Genomic DNA, 15651 nt, shown 5'->3' with positions numbered 1-15651 from the left:
ATGAAACTGCTGGTTTGAGTACTGTGGTAACCATTGGCTGTGGATTAGTTGTAGTAATCTGTAGTAGTAATTGAAACTACTGGTTTTCAGTACTGTAGTAACCAGTGGCTGTAGTTAATGAACAATAAATTGGAACCAATGGTTTGGAGTAGCTGTTGTAGTTCATCAACAATAGATTGAAACAATGGCTTTGTGCTTTCTAGTCAAAACACCATAATGGCTGGTTTTTCTAGCTTGTACTTTTTTGCTCAGAGTACCATCATGGGTGGTTTTTGGGTCATGATGTGCCTTTCATTACCCAGAAGTTATATGGAGGTTTCTTCTTCTGGTGTGGCCTCAATTATTTTTATTTTGCACCATTGGAATCGAGATGGTAATATGGTTGCCAGACCATTGATAATATCAAATATAAAAATGCCTGAAATGATTATTCATTTTATTCTACTTTATATGGGATTAATGATTATTAATTTTATTCTACTTTATGGGATTAATTTCATTTTGACATAAAAAGCCAAAAGGTTAGATGGCTGGTTTTTTTTCTAGGTTGTACTTTTTCGCTCAGAGTACCATCATGGGTGGTTTTTCGAATTTTGTGAGTCACATGAATGATGGTGCGTTTCCGGGTCATGATGTGCCTTTCATCACCCAGAACCAGAAATTATATGGAGGTTTCCTCTTCTTGTGTGCCCTCAATTTTTTTCTATTTTGCACCAGTGGAATCGAGATGGTAACATGGTAAACTAGTGAAACCATTAACTGGCAGATATTGTAATCAATCTAACAAGCAGTTTGAAACCATGACCTAATTTTGAGCAAGAATTACTAAAAATCTAGGTTGAAGCCATAAACCCATGCCGAGCAAGTACTATAAATATCCATGTGAGATGCTTTGGTGTGCTCACTCATTTCACTTAGTGCCTCTAGCATTGGATCTTCCATGTGATGCTTTCGAATTCTCACTCATATCACCTAGTGTCTCTAACAGTGGATCCTTGCAGTGAAGAATACGAAGCAGATAATGCTGTAGAATTTACTTACCCTTTTCGCCTAAGCCTCCAGCTGTGGATTCTTGCAGTGAAGAAAAGCATGAATGTACTAGTATAACTTTATCACTGGTAGTATGAACTAACTTTGTCAATGCTGTGTGGTGAATGAAGAAGATAGATGGAAGAGGACCTTTGTCGCCATTCACAAAAGAATAATATTTATATGATGGCTGGATTATCACAGGCGAGGATGGTGATTGTCTAGAGAAAGTTGTTCCAGTGGTTGTAAACATAGTATGCCCAGGCTCAGAAGTCTTTAAATATCAGTACTCTCTTAAAGTCCATGCTGTACTGCTTCATAACGATAATCATAAGCTACATCCTAAATGCAAGAAGACAACATGTACCCAGACCCAAGAAAGAATTTTTATTTACATGTCCACAGATCTCTCTGCTCACTGTTTTTGAACAGGCAAAACTTCTAAGCTAAGCATCCGTTCCTCTGTGTACATAACATTCAGTCTGTCAATGCCAGTCAAGGTAAACTCTCAACCAGCTATACAAAGACCTTGCCTATATTATATTAATTCTTGGGCTCCCTTTTCCAATCGGTACTGCACATAAATCAGGCCACTATACTGCCTTCTCAAGTCCTGATACAGTAATATGATAACGCATAATTCACCTGATCCAAAGAAACAATCACACCTAATGTGAACCAATGGCTACCCAAGTGCTCCAAAACAAATGAATAGAATCTTGCACGCTATATATAGAGCTTGACAAGGGCATTCACTGAAAAATGAAATCTGGTAAACTTCTTGTGTCAAGTTATTATTATTATCACGGAACCATTGAATTTTAGAGGAAAATGATTTGTCCACAAAGTGAATAAAACGATATAAGTTTTAGAGGAAAATGATTTGTCCACATATTTTGGGATTTGAACACTTTCGTATGCTTCTTTGTACATGTCAACTAGACCAGAACCTATACCCTTTCTGTAGTATTCCCAATCAATTGGTTGTGGTTCCTGGCTGAACTTGGTATATTTTGGGATTTGAACACTTTCGTATGCTTCTTTGTACATGTCAACTAGACCAGAACCTATACCCTTTCTGTAGTATTCCCAATCAATTGGTTGTGGTTCCTGGCTGAACTTGGTATCGAGAGTTCGCTTAACCTCTTCATAAGGTCGGGGGAGGTTGAAGAACTCCCTGCGGGCGTTGTCCGAAATGAGGAGCTTCGACATGCCCTCCCAGTCGATCGTCTTAGCAGCCTTCTCCACGATCTTCTTTCGGCTCATTTTTACCGTGCGATGGGATCCTGCGACCTACGTTTCAATTTTCTGAGCACCCTCGGCCCGCTCTCTCCTCCGATAAATGGAAGGATTCTATTCAAGAGGTCGCGTATAAAAAACTAAATATTTAGATCCATGGAAGCCTGGTAGGATACACTGTTTAAATCAATAAATCTGACTTTAAATTTGGAATTATTATAAATTGAGCGAACTCCTTTCTATTGTTAAAAGAAACAGGTAAAATGACGACTCTGATAATAAAAAAATTGCGCAATATTCAATCGCGCCCATTTCCAAAAGTTTCAAATTTCATTTCGCTGAATATGTTGTGTATCTTTGGCACAACACGTCATATTGGTCCAGAGCAGTGGGGGCACAACTTAATTCTGCCTATTATGCCTACAAAGAAGAGGAATTTGAGTTCACTCCATGTGGCCATAAAACTAGTAAACTGTTAACAAGCTTAAATAATTCCAGCCATGGCCATAAAACTTCCAAATTAAGGCTTCAACATGTGTTTAATCTGCATTCCTTTTACAGCACACTAGCTAAACATGAAATCCTCAACAGCGAGATGAAATGATAGACATCTCAAGCGACGGAATTGACAGTCATGTGCAGTAAGCTTAAGGAAAAGACTTCGAACCGTGGATTCCAAACTTCCATTCCACCATCCACAAAACATCTACTGAGCAGTCCCAAATTAGCCGGCTACTAAAGAAAACCCATTCAAGCCATTGCTAAAAAGCTGCATGTCTCAATCAGTCAACAGAATCAGAGGTGTCCCCGAATTGTACCTGGGTGGCGAGCTGCAGAGCGGAGGAATTGCAGAGCTGGAGGCGCCAAGTCGAGGAGGAAGGTGAGTGAGCAGCCCGCGATTTTGCAGTTCCTCATTTTGAATTGGAAATGGCATTAACTCTCCGCGGCCTTGTCCGATCTGTCAGGAATGTCAGGAACGCCAGCGCCGATCCTATCTTCTGTCATTTCCCGCCGATCCTATCTTCTGTCATTTATTGGGGATGAGGAGTATATAGATGCACAAGTAAAAGAGATTTTTAGAGTCTTAGTTTTCATCTCTGGTGTTGCTCTGCTGCTACCAGGCCTGGACAGTACCCCGATGGAGTCACTTCAGGAACGCAAGCATTGCTATGCTGCCAGCAAGCCTGGAAAGTACCCCGATGGAGTTTCTTGCTTCACCTCTCTGTGCAAGAAGCCTTTCTCTTCTTTCACCCTTTATTTCATTTTCATTTGTTCAAAGAACTATGCATAGGCACTTATTTATTTCAGGGGGGCGGAAGAGGGATCCCGACTTATTGAGATTAGACGAGGTTTTCCCTTTAGAGAAGGATATTTATATACACCTATGACATACTTGTTAAGGTTTTCCTCCCCTCCTTACTCTACTTGACTTATTTTTCAAGGGTTAACCGAAAATAGAAGACCGATTAGAGTAGGCGGTACTAGTTAAAAGTTTAAGAATCATGATTTCACCATGAATCTCTCTGAAAGGAATGTATTTTCCATCAGAGTATCATTGACTAAAAGAAATGCAAGATTCACATAAAGAGAGGGAATAGATAGATAACCAAGCATTGATAGTAGTACAACTTCCTCTTGGATTTCACCAAGCTTGTCTGAGAAGCCAAACATGGTCTCATGCGGAAGCTAACCTATGACTAAAAATAAAACAAACAAAAGGAAAGAAACGGAGTGGAAGAAAAACAAATTAAATCAAATCAAAGGAAAAAACAAAGAAAATAAAAACTACTCCTACTCCTAACCTAAACAGATCATAGGCCAAACTTACCTGAAATGATACTTCCAATGCAACCACTGGTGCATTGGCTGGCCTATGTGGGCGAGGGAATGCATGTCAAGAAAGATATATAAGAAAATTAGTAAACAAGAAAGGTAGGACAATGCGAAACCAAAACATTACAAGTTTGAATATACACACAGAAAAGTAACAACGAAAAGCACATCAAAGACATTATGTGATTATATCATGGTGTCTCGACACACTGTGAGTTACAAACATACAAGCACAAACTTTTGAACTGTGAAGGCGAGCGAACATGAAGAAAGAAGAAAATTTTCGTTTTGCAGCAGTGCTTTCCACGTAGAATTTCTCCAATGACTGAGCGATGGGATTGTGTAATATAGATGAAGGATCCGATAATTGTAAGACAAATTTATTTTCAATATGTGCATTAGAGTGATAAGGAGCCTCAGAAGATTCAACACTATTCTGATCAGAAGCAGAACTGACCTTAAGACTATGAGAACCTGACATAACCATCAACTCAGGATGGAGGACGAGGATATAACACTTCATCACAATCATTAGATTGATAGTCCAAACTCACATTGAAATTATGAGTATGTGAGGTGGGAAAAGATGGTGGTAGATAAACAAATGAATTTTCAACTTCTCCTACCTCAACCTGCAGAACTAAAGTTGTTTGATGAGAGTAGGATGAAGGGTCACTTGGAACAACAACCTTGTCCGTCACAGATTTAGAATATCTAACACCAAGGTATGTCGGGAGCATATCAAAAGATTCAAACTCTTGCGGATTTTCTGAAATGTGAACAAGATATTGAAATCTTCCTGTCAAGAACATCCAATCAACTTCATCTTCCGGATATTCAAAACACAAATGCATAAAACGAATGTGAAAATGATGCAATGATTCATCAGGTGATTTTTGCAATTCTAAAATTTTCTTTCCCAGACATTTATGATCGAACATGTCAAAAGTGTGAGACAGTTCTGTGACAAGATGCTCGAAAGAGTGTATGGAGGCATCAGTCAATGTGTGACACCATTTCCTTACGCGCCCTTCGAACGTGAGGATGAACAACCTACAAGAAACATCCTTACAATGGATGTTGTGCTCTGTGCAGAATTCAAGAAAATGAACAATATTCTCAAGAAAGGTTGTCTCACCCTTGCCATCGAATTTAAGTGTTGAAAAGTGATCTACAATTCTCGTCGACACTTGTAGACTTACGTTTCCAGAAAAACATGTCAGGATCATGATTATGGAAGATGTCATTAAATGAGTGTAGGAATTCAAAACAAACTTCAAGGGCTCATCTTGTCATCTGGTCGTCCTTCTAGTGCCAGAAATGTTAACGGTGCTGGATCCGCCAACATTCAGGGGATCTCCCGGATATGAAGTCCCAACTAGACTGCATACCATTTGGAGTAGGAGTCCCAGTAGTGGGTGGTAATGTTATGCCTTGACTGTGAAAACACACAGAGGGAAGTATGATAAGTTTGGGTGAGAAAAAGTGTGTGACCCTGTGGAGAGTCAAGTGTGATGGATGAAGGTTCTAACACACGAAGGGAAGAGGAAGTGTGCCCCTTGGAAGCCTGTAATAGTATGTAGCTTGAAAGGAACACACGAGCGAAATGAAATCACAAGCTAAGATGCGGAATAGTCCACAAGTTAAAGTGATAAGTTAATACAACAACACGCATTCAACAAGATTCATACAAATGCAAATGAAATAGTTCATAAGTATATGCATAAGTTAAATAACATACATTGCAAATACAACAAGAATAGTCCTACTATATTCACAAGATATTCATGAAATCGTGCTAACTCTGATTTTATTATTATAAGTGAAAGTTCCATTCATACATACACCATTGACGACCACTAGCCCCAATAGTGGAATACAATCAAGAAACCCTGCTCCTCTAAAGAAGTATACTCACTCTACTCTATGGAGAAGCCAAGGCTCTTCACCATAATCCCAAGCTCTTCCTAATCCTAAGCCTAGCCAAAAGATTGGATCCCAAAGTCCCTTTACATGAGTTATGAGGTTCTATTTATAACAAGAGGGGGTAACTCTTCAACTCCCCTTTGTGACCTTTGGACTACCCACATGACTCTTCAACTTCTTTACAAAATGACACATTGCATTACATCAAGACTCTTCATATTCCAATATTGACACTTAGAATTTCACTTACAACATAATTACATATTTTATTACAATTTACAGTCATACCCATATAGGACAAAATAGGGTAGAGAAAACTTGACAACCTAACAAGACAAAACACTATGATGCTTGAATTTGGGAACACTCTAGCTCAACAACTTCCACTTGATCCTTCTTGATCACGTATCGATGCCAATCTTGGTACTGTGCGATGACATCCCCACATTGCATGATGGTGTCAGGATGGAAGTGGACTCTAGCCTCCATAGAATATAGGTACAATGATTTGGAACCAGTCTTAACTTCTCTCTCGAACAAGAGAAACATGGTTCTGATCTGGATGGGACCAACAATGTAGTTCGACATGTTTTGTCTGTTCAACTCTAAATCCTCCTAGGTGGAAACCTGTCTTAGCCGCTCCAAGTAATCTTCAATATCCTTCCTAGCATGGTGTTTGTGTTTAGCTTCGGTCAGTGAGCTAGTTGATGGGATCTTGGGGGTTCTCACCATGAAATCCAAACTATTGTACAACCGTAAATATGAGGCCTGAATGTTTACAATGAACAAGGTGAGATGGTTGTTATGCTAAATCAAAATTTTAACTCTTTCTTTCTCTAGCTCTGTCTGCGGCTTCATCTTCTTTACCAAAGTAAGCAGTGCCCCTTTATATTGTATTTTCCATTCTTGCATGGTGGTGATGGTAGTTTTTACATTCCTAAAAGTCTTGAAAAATTCCTTGCTCTACTGTTGCGAGCTATGCAAGAAGACAAGTTCCTTATGTATGGTCATGTGCTCCTCATAGACGTCCTGCATGGTCTCTTCAAGTGTTTATACCTCACCAAGTATCACTACTCTCATTTCCCCCAAGTAGACCTGTGTGGGAGCTGCATTATGCCCTGCTCCATAGAGCTATTCTATCTCTTGTCATGAAACCTGTAGATTTTGCATCAATTTCTTACTCTCAGCCATCAAATACTGAGTGTTTTATCTCATCACACCTGTGAAGGCCAAGTTGGATTCAACAATGGAATTTGGATTCCTATTAGTGTCTGCAACTATCACCCTTTCTCTAATGAATGCAAGTGATGCATGGTCATATGGAAAATGTTTTCTTCACACTTGTACAATCTTCTTTTGAAGTTCATTATATCACAGATTGTACACATCCATTACCAAACCATCATCAAGAGGAACTATGTCCCCTTCCTCGCTCAGGGCTAACTCTGCGGCTGGAGGTGGTGGAGACTAGAAAATGACCTAGTGGTGCACTGAGCATCAGGTCAACATCTTCATCTCGTGGTTTCGGTTCCAACTCCATGTCTGCAACTTCAATCAATTCTTCAATTTGCTGACCAAGCTCTCAAACTTGCATCTATTCTCTCTCCCCCTCTATTGTTTGTTGGTTTTGTCCTTTCTCTTCAAAATGCATTGAAGTTATTTCTCCTGACATTTCACCTTGATTTTCTTCTTCTTCTTGCTTCTTCTTCTCTTCCTGTTCTCTTCTTCTATGTTCATGTTATTTCCCCTGTTCTTGTTCTATTTTTTTCACCCTTGGTTTTGATTCTTGCAAGCTCTGCTTTTCTCTCTTCCTCCTCTCTACTCTTTGTATCATATGCTTCCTTTTTCTTCTACTGCCAAATATTCCTGCATGAATATTGGATCCTCTTTCATCTTGCATATTTGTTCCCCCTAAGTACTGTCTGTGAACTTTCTCTTTCCATTATCTTGTATTGGATTGCTGCTACTGCTAGAATTACTTCCATGCTAGTGTTGACTCCTTTTCTATAAACAATTGAGTGTCCACATATAGTGGAAATTTAACTTGTGCTTGCTCAACTTCTTCCACAGTACTACTTTCAATGGTCTCTTTTGAAGCATCTCTCTTTGGTGCTATGGTAACAATGACTGTTGGAGAGAAGTGCTTCAAAAGTGTGGTACCTATTGGACAAAAAGAATATTCATGGCAAGAAAATCGTAGCTTCAACAAATCTACCTTCAAAACACGATCAAGAAGCAAGATGGGAAAATGGAGAGAAGGATTCCGCAATTTTAATTTGCAAGAGGGACTGGTTTCCTGTGGGAACTGCCAACTGCGCAATCCCAACAACCAAGGATGAAGCTTGAGTCTTTCGACTACAAAATGCGCAGTCCCAACCCTGACAAAGATTGGGAGAGACTACGCATTACGCAGTCTCAGTGGCCGTGATAGGACAACCCCTGGAACTGCGTGCAATGCACAGTTGGAGCTATCATGTACTGTGTGTTGTGCAGTTCCAGAGGCCAATCTTGTGGCTTGAGCCTTAGGATTGCGCAGTGTCTAACTGGGCAAGGCAAGATCCAACCAAAGGAAGTACAAATATGTCTGTTGAAAGTGTGAAAAACGAGTAGAAGTGAATGATGATGTGAGCTTGAGTGAAAAACTGACTAAGTATGAGCAAATTAATGTAGATCAGGTGAAGAGACTGAACAAACAAAAGGAAAATCAAGTATGTAAGGAGAGTCACCGCAACGACGACCATCGATGAAAAACAATAAAAACAATGTGAAACTTGTTAAAGGAAAACAAAAACTTAGAACAACACTTATACAATTTAAAATAAGTTGCAATGCCAAGAGGAATGTAGAGAAATAAACAAAGCAACACTCACACAAGCGAAACGAAAAGGTGATAGAAAAAGCAGAAAAAGATGACAAAAGTGAAACTCACCCAGAAAAGCAATGATGACCCCACCAAAAGGTTCCTTGATCTCTTCAGAAATGATAAAGCTCCAAGATCAAATGCACAAATGAGATCTAGAGGCGTCGATTAACTAGATTTGAACAAATGAGGTTTTATGACATGCATGCTTGAGATCAAGGACAGGAGCTACACTTGCCAGAAACTTCTAAAAATAGCAATGTACCACCTTTGGGAAACTAATGATAGTTCCCTACATCCTAGGGATTCAATTTTACCTAGTTTTCTTTCTTTTCTGGGGGGAACTTGCCATGCACATTGTCGGGAAAGAATGCACAGTTATGGGGAATTGGGCCACTTTCCAGGTCAGTGTGCACTACACATTTTATGAGCTTGGTGAGGTTCCACAGTTTTTGGGCTCAGTGATGGGTTTCCTTCCATGACTGTGCAATTTCTGAGCTCAAGGTTGAATGCCAGACAAGATTTTGCAACTCCTATCATCAAGGTTACTTTCCCTCAAGGATTGCATAGTTTCGAGAGGCAAGCCCAAAACTGCTATGAGACCAAGTTGCGAGATTAGCTTGTGACTTAGAAGAATCGTCTGTGATAAAACACAAACAAAAATGAAAAGATAAATCTCAATCGAAGCATGAATACCTAGACCAGTGCAAGATGAGCTCCTATGGATAAGAAGGGAGGCTCCAAAATCGAAGCATAGGAAAAATTTTGGAGGGTGGTTGTAGCTGCTACAACAAAATGTTAAGTTGATGTTCTGGGCTGGCATTGTTCTAAGTGCAATATATATTAAAAATAGATGGCCATATCATACTCACATAAACAAGGATCCTTATGAAATGTGGTATGGTCAAATTCCTTCAGTAAGGCGTCTTAGAATCTTTGGTTCCACCTGTTATGCCTTGATTCCTAAGGAATAGAAAAGAAAAAAACTTGGTGCAAAGAGTTGAAAGTGCATCTTCTTGGAGTACTCAAATACCTCCAAAGCATATCATCTCTACGATGAGCTAAATAAGAATTTTATATATCTAGAGATGTAATTTTTCTTGAATCTTCCAAGATTGACAATGTTGTTAAGCGACAGCTTGATATTGTGGATAGATTCATTCATGCAAAAACCTTTCAGGGATTTGATCATGAGATTCGACATATTGAAGGGGGGATCCGTCTCCTGGATCAATCAGTGGAATCTCCTTCTGAAGTACTCTCTCCCCCTCATGAAGTTCCAACCACTTCTTTAGATCAAGAAGACACTTTGAGTGATGTGATTGAGAGGATTGGAGGCTAAATCTTGATGCAACCATATCTCAGTCAAAATAATAGCCTGGAAAATCTCAAAGAGGTCATCCAAAATGGCTCACTAAGACACTTGGAAGTGTTCATCCTAATGAGGTTGGAAAGACATGACATGGAAGTTACAGTATAAAAAATGTAGGTGATGTAGGTAATTCTGATTCAACTATTGATTTGGATGTTTCTTATGATTACGAATTACAATTATCTACTAAATTTGAACCAACTTCCTTTAAATATGTTGCTTCCCATGATGAATGGAAAGAAGCAATCCAAAAATAGTATGATGCTCTCATAAAGAATGGAACCTGGAAGTTGGTGGACCTTCCATTTGGAACCAAACCAATTAGCTATAAGTGGGTCTTCAAGAACAAGTATAAATCAAACAACTTAGTTTACAAGCACAAAGAAAGGCTTGTGGAAAAATGACTTTCATATAAACAAGGGATTGATTATGAGGAGAATTTTTTCCCCACAACAAAATGGACCACCATCTAGACTCTATTTTCCTTGGAAACTCATAATGAATGGAAACTCCATCAAATGGATGTAAAAATTTCTTTCTTGAAAGAAAATAGTTTTATGTCTCAACCAGAAGGTTTCGTTGTGAAGGGACAAGAGCGTAAAGTATGTAAAATAATCAAATCCTTGTATGACCTAAAACAAGCACAATCTTGGCATGGAAAATTGATTGAGCATCTTCTAAAACTAAATTTCAAACACTTTGTTCTTGATGATACAACTTATTTTTCAAGAAAGTTGGAAAAAATGTTGTCTATCTTGTGGTATATGTAGATTATTTGTTGATGACAAAGAACAATGAAAACTATATTGTATCCATAAAGAAATAATTGAAGAAAGTATTTGAGATGACATATTTGGGATATGTTCACTACTATCTGGCTATTGAAGTAACCCAACATCAAAAATATATATTTGTCTCTCAAAATAGGTACATTGGATATTTGTTAAACAAATTTGGTATGGTTGAATGCAATCCCTTGTCCACTCTAATGGAACAAAAGTTAAAGCTCACATATAAAGAAATAAATGAATTCAAGGATGCAAATAAGTATAAAAAACTTGTATGAAGTCTTATTTACCTCACCACTATCAGACCAAACATTTCATTTGTTGTTGGAATCCTTTCTAGGTTTATGCAAAATCCTTGTGAGGGCCATTGATCTGTTGTAAAAAGAGTTCTAAAGTAATTGAAGGGAACTCAAGACTTTGTACTCAAATATACATAGGTGGATAACTACAGCTTGATTGGGTAGTTTGATTCAAACTTTGATGGAGATAAGGAAAATGGAGTATCTAATTTAGGTTATTTTATGACTCTTGGACCAGGAGATGTCTCCTAGAGGTCACACAAATAGTTAGTTCCAATAGATTCCAAAACAGAGGCAAAATATGTGGTAGTTGCAAAAGCAACTAAAGAGATTGGGTAGCTCAGGAAAATTCTTGAAGATTTGTACGAAGAACAAGTGCACTCTACTCCTCTTCTAATTGACAATAATTCTACAATTAAACTGGCCAAGAATCCAAAATTCCATGATCAAACCCAGCATATTAATACAAAGTATCATTTCATTCGACATCATGTTGAGGCCAAGACTATTCACCTATGCCATTATTCCACAAATGAGAAAACTGTAGACATATTCTCCATATTTATTGGAAGAGAAAAGTTTGAAAGGCTGAGAATGATTCTTGGAATTACAAACGCCCATTCATATTAAGGGGGGAGAACGTTGACACCTAATCCTCTTATTTTGGGTGGAAAGTTGTAATAATGTAAATATAGAAATTAAAATATGAAGAGACCCTGGAATGTAAATCTCAAGGGTCATTATCCTGATTGTATTTACTTACATTCACCTTAATGAAATCTACAATATTCAGGAGTTACCATCCTAGATGACACAAACAAATGCCTTAGATTCTTAAGAGATTGTTAAGAAACAAAGATATGTAGTGCATTACGTCAAATGAATCACAATGTGCTACCATCCTCCTTAGCCATGCCAATGATTTTCTTGGGTTTGGAAGCATTGTTTTGATCACTCAATGTGGTAGATTGTGACATTGATATTGATTCATACCATATTCTCACTAAGACTTCCATGATAATTGATGAAACTCTATTACTGATCTTTAAGGAAATCAATTATTATTATTATTATTATTTTTATTTTATTTTTACTTTTTTATTTTATGAAGCCGCTAGCTATTGTGAAGATGGAAAGTGATGTTTATAGAAGGCTATCATAATACAATGAAAATGAGGATGGAAAGTAAATAAATTTAGCATGCTTTTCATTTTCTTCTATCTCATGAACCACCTTTTTGTTTAATATATTTGTCTTATATTAAAGAATTTTCTAAAAAATTACAACAATTGCACTTTAACATGCATGCATGAAGTTAATTTTAAATCCTCAAGTGTCAATATATAAAAGTGATTTGGTAAGGTCAAATGGTGTAACATCATGGAAAATACATTTGAGACATACTTCACATGGTTGGAAGTAGAGGAAGGACAAGTGTTGTTACATGTGACCTTCATATATGGATTTAAATACATGTGATGAGAGGAACAGAGGAACATTAGAAGACACTTGAAAGCTACAGTAAGGGGTGTATTTAATCACGATGCTTTGATTCCCCTATGCGACTATTGAATTTTAGGAAAAATTCATCTACTGAAACATTCAAACAACAATCCATTTAAATATGTAAGATAGATTTTCATAGGGGAATGTTTATGGAATTTAAGGGTATGACATTTCAACCCAGTTACCCCCAAGAATACCTCATAGATATCTATATGTAAGTTAAATGGAAGCACAAAAAAACCTAAATATGTATGTATTTGGCTTGTGGGTAGTTTGATAACACAAATTTCTAATATTGTCTAATCATTAATTCAATTTCATATGTTCTCAACCAAATTTAATCTACAAAATTGTACTTTTGGGTTTAGTGTTTAGGCTTGGCATAAGTTATAGAATTGTATTTGTCGAAATTTTTTCAATTTATCAACATTACTTTTAATTTTTACACTACAAATTTTCAAAAATAAAATTTCAATTTTAGGGAGCATGATTTCATCATCCATAATACGAAATGTTGGAAGCTTTTCCTCTACAATTTTTTCTTATTGTTAGGAGTGTTACCCCTTCACTTCAAGGGGTATCTATAGAACATTATCATCAATTTCTTAGTAAAGTGCTACCACTCTTGGGAAGAGGGGTACTATTGGGGGACCTTGATAAGTGTGGTGTTCCCATGTCTTTCCATAATTAACATACTCCATCTATTCCCCTTTTCCAGTATCCTTTTTTTTCGTTGGTTGTTACATGTACCCCAAAAATGTTTGTACTTCATAATCCCATGAGAAGAAGGGGCTTGGATGCCAAATGGATTCAATTGTACAAAAATGCAAAAACATGATATGAATTCCAAAATACAGAAGAAAGGGATATTAATGGTAAATGAAAATCCCATTAGAGTAAATTTCGGGTCTAGCCTCATAAAAAAACCTATGCTGATGAGCTGAAATTAAAAGACAAATAAAGTTTCAACAAATTGAATCAACAATAATTGTTGAGTTGGATCTAAAGAAGTTAAAGACAACATTTGTTATATTTTTATTTGGAAATATTTAACCATATATAAGCCTCACCTTAATTAAGATCTTGTTAATATAATCTTAAGATATGGAAATATTCTTGAAATTTTGATTATAGAATATTTTATATCATCCTTACTTCGAATCCTTAAAAACATAAAAATCACATTAATCAAAATCATAATGAAGCAACCTTAAATTATGTATTGTTTTATGTTTTTTAGGCTTTTGGTGGATGAAAAAATGTTCAATCTCTTGTATAATAAAACGATCCCTGCTTATGAATCATTTCTACTTGTGAACATATATCACTACTTGTCTACTTTTATCTTATTTTAACCTATAAATGGATGACTAAATACACCTTACTGAAGAAAGGATTTGTGGATGAATTTTCAACTTCTATGGATTTTCATGGTTGGGGTCTATGGATGAACAATGGTTTCTTGAGTAAGTGCCCTTTCTAAGTCTTGTGGATTTATTTATGAATGTTAATAAGTGCAAAAGTACTTATTTAGTGGTGAGGGGAGCTAGGGGGAAATTCCTATTTCTTACTTTATAGGAATTTTAATGCGGCCTAACATGGGGCCGCATTAAAATTCCTATAGAGTAACAAATAGGAATCGTCGAGCTAGGGGAGGGATTACTGGACGATTTTCCGGGCGGCAACGAAAACCGGGCACTTATTAACATTCATAAATAAATCCACAAGACTTAGAAAGGGCACTTACTCAAGAAACCATTGTTCATCCATAGACCCCAACCATGAAAATCCATAGAAGTTGAAAATTCATCCACAAATCCTTTCTTCAGTAAGGTGTATTTAGTCATCCATTTATAGGTTAAAATAAGATAAAAGTAGACAAGTAGTGATATATGTTCACAAGTAGAAATGATTCATAAGCAGGGATCGTTTTATTATACAAGAGATTGAACATTTTTTCATCCACTAAAAGCCTAAAAAACATAAAACAATACATAATTTAAGGCTGCTTCATTATGATTTTGATTAATGTGATTTTTATGTTTTTAAGGATTCGAAGTAAGGATGATATAAAATATTCTATAATCAAAATTTCAAGAATATTTCCATATCTTAAGATTATATTAACAAGATCTTAATTAAGGTGAGGCTTATATATGGTTAAATATTTCCAAATAAAAATATAACAAATGTTGTCTTTAACTTCTTTAGATCCAACTCAACAATTATTGTTGATTCAATTTGTTGAAACTTTATTTGTCTTTTAATTTCAGCTCATCAGCATAGGTTTTTTTATGAGGCTAGACCCGAAATTTACTCTAATGGGATTTTCATTTACCATTAATATCCCTTTCTTCTGTATTTTGGAATTCATATCATGTTTTTTCATTTTTGTACAATTGAATCCATTTGGCATCCAAGCCCCTTCTTCTCATGGGATTATGAAGTACAAACATTTTTGGGGTACATGTAACAACCAACGAAAAAAAAGGATACTGGAAAAGGGGAATAGATGGAGTATGTTAATTATGGAAAGACATGGGAACACCACACTTATCAAGGTCCCCCAATAGTACCCCTCTTCCCAAGAGTGGTAGCACTTTACTAAGAAATTGATGATAATGTTCTATAGATACCCCTTGAAGTGAAGGGGTAACACTCCTAACAATAAGAAAAAATTGTAGAGGAAAAGCTTCCAACATTTCGTATTATGGATGATGAAATCATGCTCCCTAAAATTGAAATTTTATTTTTGAAAATTTGTAGTGTAAAAATTAAAAGTAATGTTGATAAATTGAA

General features: G+C 36.7%; 1 pseudogene; it reads left to right on the top strand.

Moving 5' to 3' along the window:
- LOC149167917 (ricin B-like lectin R40G2) overlaps positions 1-15651 on the top strand; it is a 47510-nt pseudogene that overhangs the window by 3369 nt on the left and 28490 nt on the right.

The sequence above is a fragment of the Pinus tabuliformis genome, chromosome 5_1 (assembly GCF_031772625.1).
Source record: "Pinus tabuliformis cultivar Carrire ecotype Pingquan chromosome 5_1, CPIR1, whole genome shotgun sequence".
Classification (NCBI taxonomy): domain Eukaryota; kingdom Viridiplantae; phylum Streptophyta; class Pinopsida; order Pinales; family Pinaceae; genus Pinus; species Pinus tabuliformis.
Note: the sequence above shows the minus strand (reverse complement) of the source record. Positions and strands in the feature narration are given on the sequence as shown.